We start from the raw sequence: 20,290 nt of genomic DNA on the forward strand, positions 1-20,290 counted from the left end.
AAATCCTTCAGACATAATCTTAGCATCCCATTTGTGTCACATTTTGCTCTGCATATTTATCACATTTCATTCATCTATTTCTCATTTTTCTTATTGTCTAACCTTCATTCTTTCCTCTCTCTCTCCCTCTCTCTCTCTCTCATTCTGTAATTTCCTAAAGTATCCTCTATTTCTCATAATTTCAGATGTACACTTGTCTTGTTTCTCTCCTTCCATCTCATTTTGTCTTTTTCAATTTCTTACACAAGTACAGAGCTAACACAGTCTTACAGTCTATTCCTTCTTCACTCTTGCTAATTAATTTTCCATGCTCCTATAACGTAACGTAGACGAATCAGTAACAGATTCTTTGCCCATTTGTAACCAACTCCAGACTGGTACCATTTTGGACCCTGTAAAGGAAATCAAGCAAATTAATGTATTTACAGTTAATTTACATTAAAGATGCTCCACCAGTGTATTTTTCCAAGATTAAACACCAACTACATGTATTGTTCAAATGATGAGTATTGTTTATGCTCTGTCGGCGGTGGTCAGCATCCTTAACCTTTGCCTTTTTATTATCTTACATTGTAATATTGTTTATTATTCTTGTGTGACACCCACAGTTTAGTTTCATCAAATGAAATCGGTAAATCAGGTATTTTATATAATTAGATTACATACAATTAAGAAGTCAATTGAATCACAACCCTCGGGGGAATTCCTGATGTCAAACCCTCGGCAAGCCTAGGGTTGGACATTAAGGAAATACCCCTTGGGTTATGATTTTGTTGACCCACACCCTCTAGGTAGGGAAAGATTCTATTAATCCACTGACTGGACAGAAAATTGTTTTGAATAATCAGAAATCCAGTACAAAATGTCTTAGTGAGGACCTGCCTACCTTCTATCTCCTGCCAAGTCAAATCGCATTTAAAACTTCTGATATTCTCAATGTTAAAACATCTGGGCCAGATATACAACATTTCTACATCAAACGCCCTGCAAACAAATAGGAAGATAATCATTTAAATCTTTGATAAAATGTGAAAACAGACAATGCAGGAAAAAATGCTAATTTGAAATCATTTGGGAACAAAACCGACCAAAATTCAGTGTATACATATACAGACTTTTTAAATAATTTTTCGGGGTATCAAAATCTGTAATATAATTGGGTAACAATAAGAGATCAATACTTACCACCTTTCAACATGTAAATTAGAAAACAAAACTATAGCTGCATCTCTTGTGAGTAGTTTAAAGCCACACTGAGTGTCTTTGATTCCTCGGACACACAGGAACCAGACCAGGAAATGGAATCCCTTCATCAGGAAAGTACGGAATAGTGAACGCTGCAATATCAATAAAATGTCCTTACACGTGTATTTCAAGAAAAATAGAGACTTTTGAAAGCTGCAATATCATAAAGGCATGGATGGGTATGATATAAATGATCGATCTTAACTGTAAGTTAACAACTTTTTAACAGGTAATTTGATTTTCACCCCTGAAGTTCATAATGGACTGGTCTAGTCTTTGATTGAGAAGAGTCTAAATGCATCTTCAGGGGTGAATGAGTTAATACGTGGCTACAAACAAAGATAGAATTTCCTCCAGCCAAAAGGATATAATGCACAATAGACTTAGATGATGATTTTAGATGAAAGAATATCTATCTTTACTTATTTCCATCAAAATGTTTAATTTGTATTTAATTTCAAAAACATTTCTCTGGTTAACAAACTGCAGTAGTTTTAAAGATGACTGAGAAGAGCATATATGGCTTTTGTTTCAGTTTTAAAGGGACAATTCAATGAGGCTAAAAAATGGCATAAAAATTTATTGTTCTACATTCCTTAAGAAAACATATTGATATAAAATATTGACAAATTTCACGTCATTGTTAAACATCTTATTTGATACCGTTGGAATTCCAAATGGAATAGCAATACGTTTAAGAAAGTATAATATGTACGCCGTACCAATACCCAAGTCAATGTCACCATACGTTCAACAAATGAAATTCATAACCACTGAAGAGTTGATGAAATGTTTTTTAGGCAAGACAATTTATCAAATATGGTAAACACACAATTGTAAGAGCAATTTGAGTAGTTCTGGACAAAAGTTGCATTACTCCACGAGCAAGGTTTCTGCATACAAGACATCTGACAACAATGTATAATGGTGGACGGCAAGCGAGTTTGAAGATTTCACATATAATTTCACCACTATGGGCTTTTATGGCATATCATTAAAAGAAAAAGCACTTTATACTTATTTCCATTAGCACTAGTTTGTTTCCAATAAATATGTGCAAATTTTAATGTCCTCTTAGACTGAATTGCCCTTTTAAAATTTTATTATTATAATTTAATTGTTAGTACATACTGGGTAGCATGCTCAATATTTTTTTTAAGATCATGATCAAAACTTTGTGTCATACAAATAATACTGAAAATTTATCTTGAATATATTGTGAAAGAGCGATATATTTGTGTAGGGGGATAGATCACGTTACAGGACCAGAGAGAGGGAGAGAGTAGGGTCAGGCACCAATTTCAATTAATTGGTGTGATAAGAGCAGGTGTCAGGGCTGTCGGCCAGTCCCTGTCATCTGACTGTAACTGGAGTGAGATGGTATGGTGTGTCCAGTTAATCTGATGAATGGTTATTGTTTTATGATAAGAGAGAGAGAGTTCATTTGAATGGAATGTGAGCTGATTTCATGGATGTTGACAATTAATTATAAGGTAATGATTGAGACTAAACAGGGTCGTGAGAACGAGAGAAAGGAGGTGTGTCCGTTTAGGTATGGTATGATAAAACAAGTACGATTGGATTTGGAGAGTCAGTTTTAGAGTTGAGTTTCAGTGTTGGAGTGTCTCAGTTTGGAGTCAGTTAAGTGAGCTGTGGCCTGTGCGTGCGTGACTATGTAAAGACTTGTACTGTTGAACTGTATATACTTGGACATGTAAATAAATTGTAAATAAAATTGCTTGGATTACGTCATCCTTACATAATGTAGAACCAGTGACAAAGTGGTGGCTCCGTCACAATATAGAATCTGAATATTTAAATCAAAATAGAGTTACAAGGTTTATGAAAATAGTCAAAGGGGAGACAATTCATAGGATGTTAATCTGATATGGTTAAAGGGAGACAATTTTCACATTAAAAGAAATGTTTTTTTCTAAAAAGCATCTAGCTGTTAAATTGTTTATTTTTTTATCTGATTTTACGTTAAATGTAACACATGAACTACAATTTAAAGTGATCTTTGTGTAGTATAAAACTAGTAACAGTCACCAGACCAGTGTTTTTTGGGTTTTTTTTTCTTTAATATCATAAATTTTTTGAAATGGTATTAAAAGCTAATTAACCTGGTGCTCAATATGGTGTCTTTTTAAGACCTGCTGATTCCTTTGAGATTTTTGGTTTTTAATATGTGCTTATTCCTAATCAAACAGTTGATTACCTCTGCAATTGGCGTCCTTTTCTAGATGAGCCCGAGAAGCCACAGACTACTGCCAGGTTGTTTGAATATCTTATTTATCTTTAACATTTCTGTTTCAAGTTTTCTGTAATCTTTGATTGAACTGGCACCATCTGCATCAGCAAATAACAGCAAGTTTTCCTCTAGCTGAAATACAGCCCCTATTGATTAAAAATTAGAAAATATGTTATGATTCAAAAATGTTAACTTTATTCAGATTCAATTTGCTGTTTATAGTTGTAGGTAAAATTTTGTCTTACAAAATTTAGATATCTCAACTATCTATAACAAACACTCCAGTATTTAAAAATATATTTATGTATAGCACATGTTTTTCTAATCATATTAAGAAATCTAAAAAATACATTTGACAAAAGTAGGGAAGATGTATATTCAATATTACTATAATTTGTATCAATTAAAGTTCACGTAATATAACACAAACAGAGCCATAAACATTTTATAGTTAGAAGTTTCCATTATTTTAGCACAGTTTCAATGTGAATTGTGTGCAAACTAATACCAGTATCAGCTTTCTTTTTTATTATACCCGTTCAGATTAATCTACATTCAATCTGCATTATGTTGCATTGAAGCAAAATAACTATCGACTATCTACAGTAACATGTCCATAGGTAAACCGCTTTATTTTTTGGTATCATACACAGTACTTTAGGGTTTTCATTATTTTTAACATATTCACTAGTACTCAAACAATTCTAAATCATAAAAGAATAATGCATTCATCAAAGAATGCACGATAATCAGTACGAATTCTGTTTGATTGTGAATTTTTGGTATTCGTTCATATGTTAAAATATTAGAAAATGCTTTATATACATGTATTGTATACATATGCGAAAAATAAAATTAACAATCAAGCGGGTTAATATTACTGATTTATGCATTGATGTCACTATTTTGTAATTTCATCCGGGTATGAAAAAAAAATTGTTTGCAAACTGTGTGAATCTGCGTAGCGGATTCTCACAAAAGTTTGCAAACAAATTTTTTTTTCATACCCGGATAAAATTAAAAAATAGTGACATCAATACTTATGATTAATTTTATACTCTATTTGATAAAATGAAGTATGTTTAAATGTAACATTATAGTGGTTTTTCAAAGGATTCTGTTTTTCCAAATCAATACACAACGTCAATGTGTCTATCGTGACATCACGAAAAACGTCGGCGGTTTCGGCGCCATTCTCCAGATTTTTTTTTCATAGTGGTTTGCTATAAAAAAGATTTGGCCAATCTCAGAAGCCAGTTTTGATATGAAAACAAAGAAAAATCAATTATTAACATTTAAACAATTTATTGCAAAACATTGGATATTTGTATTCCACTTCTCAAGACAATTACGGGAAAATTTGTATCTCTTGGGGAAAAATAAAAGTGATTTATTGTTACACAGACATACCAGACGACTGCTCCCCCTTTGCCTCTGTTCTTCTCCAGCTCCAGCGTCAGCCCACGCGGACCTTGTCTACAAACCGTATTTACTGGAGTATAAATGTCCCGTCTGTAATAAATCAAGCATATCCAAATGTTTTGAATGTAGAATATTAAATTTATCAAAGATAATACTACTGATCATCAATTATTAAAACAATTGTTATTTAAGATATTTAATTATCTATCTAAATAGTCTTTTTCAGAAATTAGAATGACCCTAGATGTTTTTGACTTGCTGAAACATTATTCCAATCACACTTTGATATTAGTTTTTGATAAAAACAAATTTCAGTCAATATTTTAGAATTGATGACACTATCTTTTAACTTCATTGGGGTATGGAGGAAATTTGTTTGCAAACTTTTGTGCGAATACGGGGTGTTAAATCCCTGTATTCACACAAAAGTTTGCAAACTAAATTTATTTCATGACCCGATGAAGTTAAAAATTAGTTTACATTAATGCTTATAATTAAATTTTTAGACTTCTTGATAACATATAATAGTGTTTAAAACATACGATTCTCTTGTTTTATGGATTATTTTTTTTAAAACATATGGAACACCAACATTCTCTATAGAGGGACGCCATGATAACGGTCGGGTTTTTTTTGCGCCATTCTCAGATTTATTCTTCATAGAAATGAAGAAATAAAGATTTGTCAATCAGAAAGTCTGTTTTTGTATAAAAATAAAAATGAAAAATTAATTAATTTTATTTAAAAGTACTGGTTTCGATGTAGTGATCGTCAATAATTTTCGAAGGTTACAATGAAATTTTATGTCATTACAAACAAACTTTAAAAAGAAATATTTTGTTGTTCCATAGAAGTGGAAACTTACTTTAATGATAAATGCCATAGACCTTATCATCTTGGTCTCTGATGTAGACTATCTGTTTACCATAGCTTTTCTCTTGGACAATAAGAAATGGGTACAATTGAAATGAAAAAGATACAAAAAGATGACTACCGCTGTTGTCATTGTCTTTACTGCCATCATCACAACGAGGATTTCATAACTGAAGTGAGGGTGTCATTTCTGAAGAAAAAATAGCACAATATCAATTACACCTACCTTGGTAAATCAAAGTGTAAGATATCTAAGCAACATAACATAATCATAGAATTATTTTGACTGTATTTATATAAATTGTACACATTTAATCAAATAGAGGTTCAATTATAGTTTGAATGCTATTGATTTAAAACCAGAATATGGCTAATTCTTTTATTGTAGAAAACAGTATTCATTTTTTTTTAAATTGATTGTGAAAAATGAAAGTTCAACTCACCTGCCTTTCCTCTAGATAATCGATGGCTTCATTCATCATAGCTGGTACTAAAAGAAAAAAAAACTATGTATTCATAACTCGAAATTTCAAAATTGGAAAACACGAAATTTCAATATACCATATATAAACAAAAGTCTAAAGTGAACCGTTTTTTAATATAAGAAATTGCAAAAATCAATATAATAACAAAATGTAAACTGCATTTCAATTTCAACAGTTATAAGATGATGTTCTATATTGCAGAAAATCTATTTTTCATTAGTATTATATTTCATCACCACAAATTCAAATTTCACTTCCAAACTTTCAGACCCATTGGTACAAAAGAAATCATGTTCACTAAAGACAAAAATCAGATTTACAAGAATTTTATTAAAAAGTTATGTGAAAATTTCAATATCAGCAATGAAGCTTTTTTTCTGATAAGTGTTGATCAATAATATATCGCGGCTGTAGGGGAAAAGTGTAGTTGTATTAATGGTATTATACTGGAAAAGTCTTTCGAAATGTTATATGCTTTTCCACTACAGCTTAAATAGATTACTAAGAAGAGCAAATACTGCATTATATATTGTACCACCGTTCAATCATGCAGTGATTTTACGGGACTTGCCTTTACAAGTCCTGGACTCATGTTGTCCCAGTGGGGACTCGCACAAAATTTTGAAAACCCACTTACTGGTATATTTCTGTGTACTTGGACTCATTAAAATTTTGAAAATTCAGAGTTCTGGGACTTGTCTTAAAAAAATCCTACATAAATTGCAGTGCAATGTGTCGTCATTTGTCAAGCAGATTACCACAGATTTATTTGTATCAAGTTACAAGAACTTACATCTTTCCTCTTCATTGTATGCTGGAACCACGACAGTGAGGGTCAACACTTGGAGGATCATGGATACTCGGAAATTTTATTTTCTCATTTTTCTTTGGTTCCAAGAAGTATTCCTCACTGTCAAATCTCCTCAGGTTTGGATGTGCTTCACTTGATTTATATATAACAACCAAAACCTAAAACAATAATGGTAGACAATATTAATCTAATCTAACACCTTATATTGTAAACATACTTATTTTCATGCAGTCAAACTTTGGTACAATTACAGACGTTCAATACCGGAAAAAGCCTTATACAAAAATTAGCAATTTAGCCTAAATAAGAGCTTCAAAGGCAGCTCAAAAAGCACTAAAATAAAACTACCACTAAAATAAGTATGTTTACAAGATATATGTTACAAATGCAACTTACTCGGGATTATCCCTAGTTTTGTTTTGCAGTAGGCTAAGAATTAAATGGCAGAAAATCATTATATTTGTACTGTACTTATTAATCAGTGTTCTGTTACTACATTGTATGATCAACATAATATAGACAAATTGTTTCAAAATTCTGTAGTGGGATTGGACATCGATTAATCGGTGACCAGGCAGCTCAGTGGTAGAATGTTCGGCTAGTGTTCGAAGGTCCCGGGTTTGAATCCCGGTCTGCCACTACATTTCCCCTCTCCCGTTACAAAATTGGCACCCAACTAAAATACCCACAGTGGTGGTATAAGGGTCTTGTATGTCTGCGAGGGCGAAGACTTTAAGTAAGGAAGGAGTGTAGAAGGATTGGACTGAGTTGTTCTTAGGTGACCATGTAGCTCAGCGATAGAGCATCCGGCTAGTGTTCGGAGGTCCCGGGTTCGAATCCCGGTATGGCTGCTAACATTTTCTCCTCTCCTGTTACAATTCTAAGTTTTCGTTATGTCTTCAGAAATTTTAAGATTACAAGTCTGTGATTGTTTGGGTTCCATTGTCATCATTGACATCGTCATATATGCTAATGAACCTTTTTGGGTACTGGGTAGCAGGGTAGTAAATACGAACATATCAACAGCTGGCTGGATGAACAACAACAGGGGCGCTTTCGATTATGTGGTTGGACTAGACAAACCGGTCGGACCAATAAACGAACTACCCGGCACAGATTTGTTCCTTACTACTTCCGGTGGTTTGTCTGGCACCCTTCAGAGCGAGGGGTCCAGGCAGATCCAAGATGGCGTCGTGTGGCGAAAAGAGACTGTCAGGTGTATTGAAAGAGTTGAAAATCATGAAACAGTCGAGGTCCTGTAAGGAGATACGCTTTTGTAAAGATAAGTATTGGTTTAAGAAGAATTTAAAGACTGTTTTGATGGGGATAGTGATGAAGATTTATGAAATTTTAAGAAATCCCAGTCGAAGACTACTGTAACGCAGGGGGCCAACTCAATGAAAATGGATGTTGTCATACATTTTTTGTATTTGGAGGATGGACTGATGAGTATATATGACAGTCATGTGATTTTTTTTTCCAAAAATACGAGATTTAAAAAAAAAGAGACTGTTTTATAGTAAATATCCCGATTTCTTAATAATTTTTCAAATCTCGTATTTTTTTTTAAAAATCACATGACTGTCATATATACTCATCAGTCCATCCTCCAAATACAAAAAATGCATGACAACATCCATTTTCATTGAGTTGGCCCCCTGTGTACTGTAACAGTTACCCGAGTACAGTTCATTTCACTGCAGCATTTAAAGTATTCTTCAACACTACAGTATGGATCAGTGTTCTGTTCTGTACTATCTTTGTTAAATTGAAATTTAAGGAAAATATTTATTACTGACTTAATCGATTAGAATTTCCTTGTTTTTATATGCATGATTTCCAAGGCATTTTCGAATAAAATGGCCATTGATTCCAGATTGAAATACGATTCCATCTGTCAATCACTTGCCGGCCCGATTAACTTTTTCTTTCATTTTTAAGCACGCGAGTATTTCTTAAAACCAAAGGTTTGCATCTTCATGATTTCATCATTTGTGCATCTTCCTGTGTTTGTTCAACTGAAGCATGCCATTTGATTAAATACATTGAGAGATTGCGTGTTACGTCATCAGTATCGACAGATATCGATCGATTGAGTTTATCGTCTGCTTGATTTTGCCACTCAAAGTTAACCATGGCAATGCAATACAAGACGGTCAGGTTCCTGAACTACAAACTGAAAATGGAAGAAGCTACCATTGCATATTACAAAGAAAGTAAGATAAGATTTGTCTTTTACTATTAAAACATACATTTTACAATAAATTTAAACAATAAAATGACACCATACATAATTTATATCATGTCTGAATGATATAAACTAACTATATAGAACTCTGAATGTACATGTCCAAGAAAAGAAAGTGGATAGATCCAAAAAAATGTATGTAATTGCAACAATCAAATAAGTTAATTTATATTAGTACAAGAAGTTCAAGTTAATTACAATTGTTTTAGTTCTACAAATTAGTTTGCATAAAACAATGTTTGTACTATAATGTCACGTCAGCAGAACCTGCAGTTCAAATAAATTTGTCAATCACATGACCTGTGTTTATAATTACATGTACACTATATATTCAATAAAAGTTGCCACACATTTCCTGAACAAACAATTTAAATTAATTATCATAACTTAGACACACTTGGGAAGAGATGGTTTAAAATGAGTTTTATACAGCCAAAAATCCTTTATTTAATTATGGATTGGAAAAATTACATGGCCCTAAAAATATCAATAATAATTTACTAAAGGGGAGGGAGTGGCTGTACTTGTCCCCTGCTTTTAATGCATGTATGATAATGAATAAATGCAATACATTGTATACCGTTTGTTGAATAATTATATGCTTTCAGTGAAATCTTATTTTAATGTTTAAAGTGAATAGTCGGGCAAAGAAAACCAGTCTAAATGCGTTCATTGGCCTTCCAAAAGTTCTCACATATTAATACGACGGTCAAGTTCTGCTTACGTTTCCCAGTTCTGACCATTGAAATCAGGAAAAGTTGAAAGCATTGAAAGCGAGGCTGCATGGAAATGTAACCATGGATATAGTCAGCCGTGAGGACGTTTTAGGATTCCTACACTTTAAATTAATTTCTACGTACGCAGACAGATTTTGCCGAGAAAGTTTATTTTTCTATTCCATAAGAAATTATACTGGATAGATTCACACCATTTTAACCGACTTTAGCCATCCTTGCCCGACTGTTCTTTTTAACTACAAGGCATAATATGTATGATAAAGTACCATACGATACACATTGATTATGGCAACAGTGGTAAAGACGTACACATTTAAAACTTTATGGGGGCTTACTAGTTTACTATAAAGTTATTTTTATACTGTGCAGAATAAGCTTTTCTTTTATTTTACATTTTCATTTAAAAAATCAATTTGCACCTTTAGAAAGAGGTATGAACTGTATGTAAGTATGATATTAACACTAATAGATTTATTGTGATGCTGCATTTCAAAGAAATGTTTTTGAATCTCTCTGTAAATTTCTAAATTCTTAACCAATAATTTGATTATTTTTTTCCCATTTGCTCCTGTAGTAGAATTTTGTAGCTTTATGATGTAATATGCATAATTGTACTTCTATCTAACACAATTCTGAAGTCGTTGAATCCATTATGTTATAAATAACTTCTTTCAATAACACATTATATATAATTACTTATAATTACTTAATCTAGCTACCGGTATTAGCTTCCTGGTAGAATTTCATATTTTTAAGAAATTTGTTGATGTATGTTGCAAATATTGAAATATTTAATTTGCAGACTCGACACTTCTGTTGCAAACCATCAAATTAATGAACCTTCAAGAATCAAATGAAGAGCCACATTTTATCCCAAGACCACTGTCACTGCATTTGAAAGCACTGGAGGCTTACAAAGAGTCCGAAAAGTCTGGAGTGGTCCTTTCAAATATGCCTAAAGCTTTTAACGGTATTACATTGTATTCAGCAATAACGTGGCATGATTGTCTCAGAAGACAAAATCTTCGGTTTTACTAGTATATTATTAAAAGTTATGTTATCTTAGGCCAAAAAAAATATGTATGTTTCAGGTACCCCTACCTACCCTAGTTTTTACCTCCGACCCTACCTATTTTATCACACTTTTTCAAAACAAAAATGTAGAGTGTGAAGTTTTCAATTAAGATTTTTACGCTGGCTTTAAGTTTATCCAGATAATGTTCAATTATGGTAATGAGAAATAAAAGACTTCTAGCCAGCCTAAAGCCAGAAAGACAAATTACTTTGTAATATAGTAATAAAGCAACTCAACCCCTCCCCCACCTCTCCTAAAAAAATAAAATAAAAAAATAAAATAAATTTCCGACCGACCTACCCTATTTTTTTCAGTCATGTAACCTGAAACATGCATATAATTTTTTTGGCCTTACACTCGTGACTATGCGATATGAAGTTTATTATATAATATTCGTTAAATAATCTGTTATGTAAGATCCTCTATATGCAATGTATATATATATATATATATATATATTTATATTGAATAACATTAAATTCTCAGTGTCCGGTAAACATATAGAAATAAAAAAGTAGAAACACGTTGTTAGTTTAGCATTAGCGCTTTCATCATTTCAAACCGAAACTGAATCGTTTGTTGTAATTGTATAAATCAATTGTTATATGTTGTATAATTACCTCCCTTAATATGACGTCGCAATACACAATGATTATACTGTCATGACGTCATCTAATGTTGTTAAGCATCTAAAGAACATGATGAAAGCGCTAATGCTAAGCTAACAACGTGTTTCTACTTTTTTATTTCTATACATGTATTTATGTATATATTTATATATATGTTTTTTTTTTCCGATAAGTTACAAGTAATTGTTTTACAAGTGTTGGCAGACCCTATATTAATTTCTTTCAACAACACTTTAGTAGCTTTGATTGGCTGAGAGAATTATATATTTGTAAGGAATGTGTTGGTGAATTATATGGTCAAAACTGTCTTACAAGTGACAAAGGACAACAGTCTTTATGGACAAGCGATCATAATACACAGGTTTAATTGTGTTAAAAATATGGTAGAGTGGTCGTATCAAACTGGATGTATTTATACAGAGGTAGTTGCTATTAAGGAAGATTTTGTAGATACCAAATTTTGTAGATCCAGCCCGACTGTCGCAGATAACTGGTATGGGAAAAGCACTTGTGCAGTCAACAGTAGTGAGAGAGGCAGCGTCAGAAAAGGAGACTGTTCCTAGCAATGGTATTTTAATTCAAAGAGAATTCACATACCCATTCATATTACATTATGGCACATTAATTGGATGAAATTTTATGATTTATTGCGAAATTTCTCTGTATTCACAAATTTAATAATTTTTTCCGTGAAATTATATAATGTAAACTGTTTGAAGGAAATATTGTTTCTGAATCAACATATTGATTTAATAGTGTATACCATGTTGTTTGCTTGATATTTTTCAGAGGATGTCAATGGTAAGGCCAATGACATATCTAATCTTCACCGTCTATTATCGGTACACCGGAAATAGCTACACTCGAAGCGACAGCTCAAAAATACAGCATGACAGGGGATGATTCAGTCATTGTTTTAAATTATACAGCACAAGTATGCAGACTGTATCCTGGTCTCGTCGTTTCAGAAAACATTCGAATTAAATTAAATGTAAAACTTGTGGAATTTTAATGCGTCTTTATCGAATAATCTGTGAAGATATATGGTGTGTACCTGCTAAAAATTTAGGTTACTCACATATTTTCGTTTATTTTGAAATTATTATATGGTTTTAAACCAAATCACTTTTCTTACATAAAAGAATATACATATATATTCACTAATACAAAATGTTGGTAACCTGGGATTCTTCCATGATTTGTAGATATTCGTTTTATAAGGAGACATCAGTGTACGGAGTATAGCTCGCGAGGTGTACGGAGTATAGCTAAAATTCTTATTGTGGTGTACGGAGTATAGCTTAATGGTGTCAATGATTTAATGTATATTTACCTCGTTCAATTGATTATTTCGGTTTGTTTTCTTCATATTGTAGACAGCTGTAGACACAATGATAGGATTTCATTGAACTTACATAGTTGTATTAATCTTTAAACAGTCCAGATTTGCATAATTTATATTGGAACATAATGACTCCACCTGTTTTTAGAGACAAACTTTTTTGAAACAGTCTACCACCTACTACTAAATTACTCAATTAAGGAGTTCAATGATACTTGGCAATAATCCTTATTTAGTGAAGATGCACATAATCTATATCAGAACAAGAATATTTACAAATCATTTTATGATATATTTTTTTTGGTCAATTTATAATAAAATTGTATTTTCCTTTGAAACTTGGATTACAGCCTTGTGTTAATATGACAATTTTATATTTTATAAACAAGTACAGTTCAAAACTAAATTTCCATTACATATTTATGTCCTAGTACATTTTAAACAGCATAAAGGAATGCTCTATTGTCATAACTGTGCTACTTTGTGTAAATCAACAGTAAATTTTCATAGTATGTGTTTTCCAGAACAACCTCAGGAGTCAAGCTGAAACTTTGCCAGGAATGATAATTAGATGATCCAGATCAGTTTTTCATAGTTTTGTGTTGGTCCAAGATATAGCAACAGACATTTGATGCATCCTTTGTATACTCCCTCAGTTCGAGAGTGGACTTGCTTTAACTGATATCGTTCAATTTTTTTACTCATAATTTCTCAAAATATCCTTCCTAGACGTTTTGTACCGGGTTTCATTCTCATAGATAGACTAGCATGCTTGGTCACGAAATAGACATACTATCAGTCATTATATTCTTACCTGGAAAATTTTATAGCTGAACTGAAAGAAATTCATGAGAGAAAAAACAGACCAATCACATATCTGCAGAGACAGTGACGCTTAACTTGATAGGCACAGTGTCAACCACAGTGTACAGTTGTTAAATTCTTTTTCTGTACACCAAAAGACCAAACTACTTGTCTCATCTATTGTCACAAAACGAGCTTTCAGTTTTGCTATGCAATGTTCTTAGGGTAGATATATAGACAGTAATAGTCACCACTGCAGACTGCAGTATACATCAAGTATAAGATTTTAATACATTTTGTGACCCTCGGGTAGAATATCTTTTTCCCTTCATATCTACACATTTAAATGTGTTAAAACCTTTTCCCTAGTAAGTAAAGAATATCCCAGTAAATTATAGGATGAAGAGATACAGATTACCTCACCAGAAGAGCAGATGTCTCTGTCCATGTTAAAGAGAATTATCTATCATCTCACAGCATCAAATTCAATTAGCTTAAATCCTGGAAAATTGAAGATGTGCTGTAAGTGACTTGTAAATGCTGTGCCCGAATATAAAACTAAAATTTACCAGCTCATTGGATATGCACCATCCTCCAATACATGGTTGTTATTGGTTTTTTTCTTTAAGATTTCTACCAATGTTGCTATTTGCAAATACCCTGGCATCATGTACACTTCCTGGCCAACCAACATTCACATCTGTGAAGCACATTGTGTGATCACACACAGCCTGGAAGGATTTAGCAAGTCAAATCAACATTTAAATTGTTTGTTGTTTTATAAAGCTATCTCATCAGTTTGAAATCCCTTAGAAACATAAATTAATAATTTATTTCCTATTAACATTTGAAAATATAACTTGAGTGTATCTTTAAAGCAAATTAATTGATGTAATTTAATTAATTAACTTTGAATTATAACAGATGAACCTGTTTCTGAAATATGCAGTTTTGAGCACTAGATCACAATGATTCTTATGGGATATATCGACTATTATTTACAGCAGAATTACCTGGAGTATTATAGAATAGTGTTTTTTTTCTATTCAAATAACTGCCTGCGTGATGAACAGGCTTGCGAATAGGAATGTGTGTGCCATCAATAGCACCAATGCAGTCTGGGAAGCCACCATATTCCAAAAAACCCTTGGTTACTTACAATGTTACATTTTTCCCCTGAAACAATGTAATGGCTATTCCTATTTACCTGGAAGTACATAATGTACCATATACCGTAATAGCTCAAGACGCTAGAAAAACCTGAAAACATACAGTAATCTTTGATGCACAAAAAGTGATACTGCATAGATTGATTGTGCTACGAGTATGCAACTAGGTTACCATGCATTACAAGCATTTATTATTGACTAATTGTGCAATTTCCTACAGTCTTTATTTGTTGATCAATGATTGACTTTCACATACTTACAATATATAATTTAGACAAATAGACATGGGAAACACATAAAACTAAATTTATTTAGGAATTCTTTTGTAAAAAGAAAGGCATTGTGACTTGTTACTACTAATTACGACCTCTGTCACTCAGCTGATGAAAAATGCTTATTTAGCTCAGTAGACCTGTAGTTCTGTGCATTTTCACACTTGATGCGAGTTCGATACTCAACAGGAATTTGTATCAAGATATAAATAAGAGTAAAAACTTAATTCTAAGGTAAGCTTAGCAATGCAAAGAGAGTAATGTTTATTCTGGACACAATGCCTTAAAAAATAACGGGTACTTGAATCACTGTACAACATGTATTACTTTTAGTATAGGCACCTTTGATTTAGATGCATTAGATATAGGCTATTTGAGAAATTTCGTCTTCTTGATATAGATATTTTTTTTGTACTGTGTAACAAGAGTTAAATAATATGATTATTTTGCGAGAAAATAAGAACGCATATTAAAGATAATCAATGGTTGTATTCATGTATTATTTATAGGTCTCTCAGGTACCTAATGACTTTATAAAGCCTGTCATAAAATAAATATATTAATACCGGGTAGGCCTACACTAGTCATCCTCGATACTCCAGGGCTTCCGATCACTTACTATCTCTACACCCCTGGACTATCTCATAGTGAAATTGAAGGCAGCTCAGCGGAAAACATTTGACCAATCAGAGGCTCGCAAAGACTTCCTTTGAAGACTACAGAGAGAGCGACGCCAAACATCAAAGCCACACAGTCAACCACAGTGTACCGTTATACGGCTCTTTTGATGTATATCAAATGACTAAATTACCTGTTCTATTCTGTTGCCTCCAGTTTTACTATGAGATAGTCCAGGGGTGTAGAGATCGTAAGTGATCGGAAGCCCTGGAGTATCGAGGATGACACTAGTACGTACACTCTAACTGATATGAAAATTATGAAACTAATATCAATATATTATAGGTATGGTATAGATATTATATATGCGTGAGAAATGTATTATTTAATAAAAAATTGTTGGTTATGACTTATAACCAAGGGGAAAACAGAAACTTCTTGTTACCTATAAATTAATAACACGATTGGCAACTAAAGGGGTACCATTTTTTTTTTTAAATTTGATGTGGGCATAGTTCCCTAAAGCCTGTGAGACTTATTACATGTTCATCTAGTCCTAGCCCGAGATACTCTGGGCCCGACACCAGACTTGGACATTATGACAGATTGATGTCTGGTGTAGGGCCAGAGTGCAGTGCTATATCAAAAGGTGGAACTCACCGACACCGTTTGGTATCCACCTTTTGATATAGCACCGAGTTCTGGCTCTACACCAGACATCTTTCTGTCATGATGTCTAAGTCTGGTATCAGGGCCAGAGTATCTCGGGCTAACGTTAACCTAATCATGTCCAAACGTTTGTATTTTATGAAAATTAAGCAATAATAATAAATTAGTAGAGAGAGAACTTTGGCTTTAAGCAACTTTAAAATACTAGGGAAATTCTTTTATTGACCGGGTACCTGTTGGCCACTGGAAAAACTGGTCTTACATAAATGTAAAGCCATTAGGGCCGACGTTACCCTCCTTACGGTCTTGTGTGTCGTGGAAAGGGTAACGCCAAAGCGATCACTGACAGATCTGTAGCATTCTGGCGTAGCCAAAAACCAGAGCAATCAGCAATTGCTTTGGCGATTCCACAATCCTCCGTCCATGGTCATTGTCGGCAGTCAGTTGTCCTGTCGAACAAAGCCAGTCCAAGTAAAATTTCTGACGTAGTCTTGGTCATGCGAAAGTGCGATTTAAATTCATTGATAGATACAACGTCGTGAGCCAAAAGTCTTCGTAATTTTTTTATTTTTCCCTATATATTCTATGTATTTTTACATATTTTCTTATATTTTTCCTGATCTCATCTAGGCGCGGATTTTAATCAAATTTGGCATACTTTTAGAAAATTATCTACTTTTTCAGCTCATAATATTTACATTATTTTCCTTTATGCACTTTTTGAGAAAACCGTATTTCATAACCACTCAAAACTTTATCGTTGCCATTTTGGTAAGAATAAAGAGGAAAATGACGTCAAAAGTTTAAGTGGTGCACAAAAAAAAAAAATTTTTGAAAACGAAATATCGGAAAATTATACAAATATTATGAGCTGAAAGTGTAGATAATTTTCTACAAGTATGCCAAAATTGGTTAAAATCTGCCAATAGATGAGATCAGGAAAAATCAAAGAAAAAATGTAAAATTACATAGAATATATACAGTAGGGAAAAATAAAAATTACGAAGACTTTTGGCACGTTACTGCGTATTTGTAGTCAAATATCTTGTTAGCACTGGATTGTTGCGTCAGAAAGTGAAAGAATGTCATGTCGTCATCATCTGTGTCAAAAGGGGTCGCGTCTGATAGTAGGAACTCTTCTAAAAACAAATAACATGCAGGTAACATTTCTTGAATATGCTGTATGGTCGCCATCTTGGTTTGATCCTGCGGTTCGGGTCCGTTCGTTTATGCGAAACGAAACCGTGCCACCAACGTTCCGTTCCGACCGGATAAACGAAAGCGCCCCAGCTTACTAGTAAATTACTCACAATCGTCTCAAATGTATATATATTGACATGGTAATACGAAAATAAGGGCTAGCAACATGAACAGGTGTGCGTTGAAAGGCGGCAAATTTCAATTTAAACGTGCAACTTGAAAGTGCGCATTGCCTTCACATCTTTAGTACTTGTAGATCTAGATATAATTGATTCTTGTGTTTTTGTTCATACAGACAGCTTCTCCTTAACGTTTACTATGTATGGTACAGTGGTAATAACCTAACCTTTCACCTTTGTGGTCAGGTGGTACAGTGATACACTTCACCTTTCACCTTGGTGTGATACATTGGCAATACACTTCACTTTTCACCTTGGTGTGATACATTGGCAATACACTTCACTTTTCACCTTGGTGTGGTACAGTGTTACACTTCACCTTTCACCTTGGTGTGGTACAGTGGCAATACACTTCACCTTTCACCTTGGTGTGATACATTGGCAATACACTTCACTTTTCACCTTGGTGTGATACATTGGCAATACACTTCACTTTTCACCTTGGTGTGGTACAGTGTTACACTTCACCTTTCACCTTGGTGTGGTACAGTGGCAATACACTTCACCTTTCACCTTGGTATGGTACAGTGGCAATACACTTCACCTTTCACCTTGGTGTGGTACAGTGGCAATACACTTCACTTTTCACCTTGGTGTGGTACAGTGGCAATACACTTCACTTTTCACCTTGGTGTGGTACAGTGGCAATACACTTCACCTTTCACCTTGGTGTGGTACAGTGGCAATACACTTCACTTTTCACCTTGGTGTGGTACAGTGGCAATACACTTCACTTTTCACTTTGGTGTGGTACAGTGGCAATACTGACTTCACTTTTCAACTTGGTGTGGTACAGTGGCAATACACTTCACTTTTCACCTTGGTGTGGTACAGTGGCAATACACTTCACTTTTCACCTTGGTGTGGTACAGTGGCAATATACTTCTCTTTTCACCTTGGTGTGGTACAGTGGCAATACACTTCACTTTTCATCTTGGTGTGGTACAGTGGCAATACACTTCACCTTTCACCTTGGTGTGGTACAGTTGCAATACACTCCACTTTTCACCTTGGTGTGGTACAGTGGCAATACACTTCACCTTTCACCTTGGTGTGGTACAGTGGCAATACACTTCACTTTTCACCTTGGTGTGGTACAGTGGCAATACACTCCACCTTTCACCTTGGTGTGGTACAGTGGCAATACACTTCACTTTTCACCTTGGTGTGGTACAGTGGCAATATAATTCACTTTTCACCTTGGTGTGGTACAGTGGCAATATAATTCACTTTTCACCTTGGTGTGGTACAGTGGCAATACACTTCACTTTTCAGCTTGGTGTGGTACAGTGGCAATACACTTCACTTTTCACCTTGGTGTGGTACAGTGGCAATACACTTCACTTTTCACCTTGGTGTGGTACAGTGGCAATACACTTCACTTTTCACCTTGGTGTGGTACAGTGGCAATACACTTCACCTTTCACCTTGGTGTGGTACAGTGGCAATACACTTCACTTTTCACCATGGTGTGGTACAGTGATACACTTCACCTTTCACCTTGGTGTGGTACAGTGGCAATACTCTTCACTTTTCACCTTGGTGTGGTACAGTTGCAATACACTTCACCTTTCACCTTGGTGTGGTACAGTGGCAATACTGACTTCACTTTTCACTTTGGTGTGGTACAGTGGCAATACACTTCACTTTTCACCTTGGTATGGTACAGTGGCAATACACTTCACTTTTCACCTTGGTGTGGTACAGTTGCAATACACTTCACTTTTCACCTTGGTGTGGTACAGTGGCAATACACTTCACTTTTCACCTTGGTGTGGTACAGTGGCAATACACTTCACCTTTCACCATGGTGTGGTACAGTGGCAATACACTTCACTTTTCACCTTGGTGTGGTACATTGGCAATACAATTCACTTTTCACCTTGGTGTGGTACAGTGGCAATACATTTCATATGAAGTGTACAAGTCTGGTGATGCCTTCTCTTTTGACCTTAGTGGCCATGTGAACCAGTTTGTTGATGCCTTTATATTTGACCTTAGTGGCCAGGTAAATCAGTCTGGTAATATCTTCACATTTCACCAAAGTGATCAAGTGAATCACCCTGGTGATATTTTTATATTTTACCTTAGTGATCAGGTGAACTAGTCTGGTGATGGCTTTATATTTTACCTTAGTGATCAGGTGAACTAGTCTGGCGGTGACTTCACATTTGACAATAGTGGCCAGTTGAAACAGTCTGGTGATGCCTTCACATTTGACCTTAGTGGCCTGGTGAACCAGTCTGGTGATTCCACCACAT

General features: G+C 34.1%; 2 pseudogenes; both read right to left on the minus strand.

The window, feature by feature from the left end:
* Positions 1 to 293: 293 nt before the first annotated feature.
* Positions 294 to 14,370, minus strand: LOC138322150 (dolichyl-phosphate beta-glucosyltransferase-like; annotated as a pseudogene).
* LOC138322151 (uncharacterized) lies at positions 11,645 to 17,844 on the minus strand (annotated as a pseudogene).
* Between the last annotated feature and the right edge of the window lie 2,446 nt (positions 17,845 to 20,290).

The sequence above is a fragment of the Argopecten irradians genome, chromosome 4 (assembly GCF_041381155.1).
Source record: "Argopecten irradians isolate NY chromosome 4, Ai_NY, whole genome shotgun sequence".
In the NCBI taxonomy this organism is placed as follows: Eukaryota; Metazoa; Mollusca; class Bivalvia; order Pectinida; family Pectinidae; genus Argopecten; species Argopecten irradians.